We start from the raw sequence: 4,217 nt of genomic DNA, 5'->3' as shown, positions 1-4,217 counted from the left end.
TCTACGCGCCCCGACTCGAAGCTCCGCCCTCGGCTCCACCCCGGACAGCGCCCAGACCAGTCCCGGGGTCTTCTTCCTACCCGCGAGCAGCGTTCTCACCCTCTGCGGCTGTGTGGTCATGTGCGACCGCGCGTAAAAGCCTGCGAGCACTCTGGCACGGGGCGGTAGGGAGGCGTGGGTCTGACGTGCGTGAGGTGTGTGCGTGCGCGGGGACACGCGGGTCACTGTTGGAGCCACCAGGCTGCTGAAAGCATTTGAGAAGAGGGGGAGGGGAGTTTCCGGCACAGTGAGCAGTGGCCTAAGGACCTCAGCGAATAGGGTCGCCCGGAGTCTTGTGTCTCCTGCGCAGCCTCGAGGCCGCGAGTCACTCCGAGGCCCAGTGGGGACACACTGGGCTCCGAAGGTGGCGCTGCATTGGGCAAAGCGGCTACTGTCCTCTGCGCTCCAACCTCGCTACACTGGGTTTCCGGAGCCTGCGACACGCCCGCGTGCGTCAGCGAGTGAATTGCAAATTAAACTCTCCCGAGGGCCGGCTCCGCACTGCACATTTGCGTGCAATTTTCCCTGGTGTCGAAGCAGCTTTCCGCCATTTCCCAAGCATTTGAGAAATTAGAAAAGACAAAGTGAGTTTCGTGAGCCTGCGGAGTCTCACTATATGAGGAGGTCACGCGGTTTCTGGATGTCTGCTCTCCTGCAGTGTAGAGCGGGCGGTCACTTTCTCCCAGCCTGGTCTCATCAGCGCATGGCCTCCTTCCCTGCTGAGGCTCCCAGTGTGCCACACCAAGCCAAACCCAAATCAGGCTTGGAGAATTTGTGAAATCGCATGTGAGTGAAGACTTCACACCCTTTGCCTTCAATTGACAGACGTCCTAGGAGAATCAAGGCATTTGGGGTCCAGAAGAGGAGACGTCAGATGGTTGCTCACAACCTGCTGTGCTGAATAAGACAGCTGGGACACTGGCGGCCACTCCAGATTTAAAATGCTCTTCCGTGGGCTGAACGAAGGAAACTGATGGGGGCTGGGGGAACGGGCGTAAGCCCAGATCTAGACTATGAGGGTAAGCCCTTCGGGCTAGGATGTGGGCAGAGCTTGCTTTGCATTAGAAAGAACCACAGTTTTTACATAGCTTTTCAAGTCTGCACACCTACCCGGTAACAAACACCCAATCCACTCCCAGAGTTAAAAACCAGGCACCAAAAGCTGCTGAGTCACAACAGGGAGGCAGAGTTGGAAGGACAAGACCTGGGGACACGAGGAAGATTTGTCTCCAAGAATCTTACACTTGGCCCTGAGCCCTGGTGCCCAGCTGTGAGGCAGACAGCCAATGTTCAAGATCCTCCAAGTACCTTTAAGATACCTGAAGAGTTCTAGCCTTCTCTGGCCTCCCCAGCCGCCCTGGGCCATTTTTGACTGTGTGTCCGTGGGTGGGCAGAAAATTTGGCTTCTGGGAACCTCACCCTGGGAGTGTCAGTGTTGGTTTAGAATGAAACAGTCTGGAGATGTGTCGGAGTGGTAAGGCACTTGCCTAAGACTCAGTGAGTGGCTTGTGTCACTTTCCCTGGGGAGACATAGACAACTATTCGCTGTAGAGAGAGCACAGATGACAAACTAAAGAATTCCACCCAAAGTCTACCTCGGCAAACCATTGAGTGTGTTGAAGTTATTTACAAGGTGAAACAAAGTAGCTGAAAAGATCACCCTAAGGGCTCCCAACTCACAAAACCTGTGTGCATCCCTGACCTGGGCACAAGTTCAAGAGTCCCCTCTCCATTAGCTGTTGACTATTTAGAGGGGCCTCGTGAGTCTGATAGCTGAACTTCCGAAGCCATATATATATCGAGAGCTTCCTGCTTTTTTGGGTTTTTGTGTGTTTTGTTGTTGTTTTGTTTTGTTTTTTACTTTCTGGTACTGGGGACTGAACCTGGGAGCCTGCAAGGTAGCTTCCTGACTTTTAGGAATCTCTTTCCTTCCAGAAGGGAAGATTTTAAATCCAAGGAAGTAGCCACAAAAGAAAGGCTAGAAAAAAAAAAAGAAAAGAAATTAGCTAGAACAGGGAGGGAACCTGGGAGTTCTTGGAATTGGAATCAAAGTACACTAGAAAGATTATTCATTGATCCCTCCCAGTCTCCCAGTCACAGCCTTTAGGGAGGGGTAAAAGCAAGTCACCCTTTTTTTTTTTTTTTAAACTGGACTCTGCTCGGCCTCCCCTCCACTGAGCCTGCCAAAGCTGATTGGCTGATTGGTCTGAGACAAAAGAAAACCTGATCCAAGCCTGGCCAGTCGGGTTCTTACAGATTTGAATTAGGAAATCCAGAAACCTTGGGGAAACAGCAGGGCGATGTCCCAGAATCTGCAAGCTCCCCTGGCAGGCTTGCATTTCTGTTGGCGCAGAAAAGCAAGCCGAAAACTGTGCAGTTGCAAGAGGCTTTGGGCCCATTTCCTCATCCCCCTCCTCTCCTGAGTTTGGGTTCCCCAGAGCTACTTCAGTTCCGTGTGAGTCCAGAGATGTCTTGTTGGCTTGTGGGAATGGGCCAATCCTCACTATAGTTCTTTTGGGGTAAGTAACCCTATTTCAGTTTTGTCCGATGCACGGGCTTCAATGGAGCTGAGCCAAGGGTAGTACCAAGTGTCAGAGTCCTGCTCTTTCCCCTGACTCTAGGGAGGAGTCACCGAGACCCTGGATTTCTCTCTCTAGCTGTGGAAGTAGACTGGAACCAAAGCTGGGGTAAAGATTAGCTATGCAGCTGGAGTGCACACTCATCTGGCTTCGGCTGCTAGCCAGCCATCTGAGCAATGGGTTGATTTTTTTTTTCTTTTTGCCTAATTTATTTAGATTGTATTTTTCTTTAGGTGCAAAATCCAGTTGCCCGCCTCCCTCACACAGAACAAAGTAAACCATCCAGAGAGGATGCCATTTTCCCTTTTTTTTTTTTTTTTTTTTTAAAGATTTGTTTATTTATTCTATATAAGTACATTGTAGCTGTCTTCAGACACACCAGAAGAGGGCATCAGATCTCATTACAGATGGTTGTGAACCACCATGTGGTTGCTGGGATTTGAACTCAGGTCCTCTGGAAGAACAGTCAGTGATCCTAACCACTGAGCCATCTCTCCAGCCCGCAATTTTCCCTTAATAATGAGATGGTCTATGAGTGTGAGACCATTTTATTTTAGAGGCTGGGTCAGAAGTTTATTGTATCCTTGACTACATAGTGACTTCAAACCCAACCTAGGTTACATGAGACCCTGTCTCAAAAAAACAAAAACAAAAACAAAAAAAAATTTATTCATCTATTTTAAGTTTTTGTTTATGTGTGCACAGGTTAAAAGGCAGCTTGTAGGGATCAGTTCTTTCCCTTTTCCATGTGGGTCCTGCAGATTGAGAAAAAAATGGCCCTCAGTCCTGACCCACCCCCATCATCTTCAGCCTGCTAAAGTATCTCAGAGACTTCCTATGAGGAAATCTTCATTCATAATGTTAATGGGAGCAATTATAATGCTATCCACATTATTGTAACCACATTACTGACTGCCAGCAAGTTATAGCAAGCCGGACAAAGGTGAGAGATGCCTGTCCTATTCGTGGGCCCCTGTGAGTATATTCATTCCTTAAGGCACAGTCTTGGTCTGTAGCGCAAGCTGACTAACTCATGGTAATCCTCCTGCCTCAACCTCCTAACTATTGGTATCACATGTATGTACCACCATCCCCAGCAAAAAATCTTTTTTTTTTGAAAGATTAATTTATTTTATTTTACGTTCTATGTGCCAAATGCATGCCTGGTGCCCCTGGAGGCCTGAAAAGGGTGTTGGATCCCTTAGGATTCTGGATGATTGTGAACTATCATGCAGGTGTTAAGAATTATGTGAGTGCCAAGGATTGAACCCAGGTCCTTAGCAAGAGCAATCAGTGTTCTTAACCACAAAGGTATCTCTCCACCCACTTTGGTTTCTTGAGACAGTGTCCCTCTATGTACCCCTGACTGCCCGGAGCTCACTGTATAGACCATGCTGGCCTCAAGTCACAGAAATCATCCTGCCTCTGCCTCCTGAATACTAGGATTCAAGCCTAGCAGAAGATTTTTTTTAACCTATTTTCTTGGGGCTGAGGATGGTTCAGTAGTTTAAGAGTGCTTCCTGCTCTTCCGGAGGACCTGAGTTCAGTTCCCCACACACAGGTCAGGCAGCTCACACCCGCCTGTCACTCCAGCTGGAG

The sequence above is a fragment of the Rattus rattus genome, chromosome 9 (genome assembly GCF_011064425.1).
Source record: "Rattus rattus isolate New Zealand chromosome 9, Rrattus_CSIRO_v1, whole genome shotgun sequence".
In the NCBI taxonomy this organism is placed as follows: Eukaryota; Metazoa; Chordata; class Mammalia; order Rodentia; family Muridae; genus Rattus; species Rattus rattus.
Note: the sequence above shows the minus strand (reverse complement) of the source record.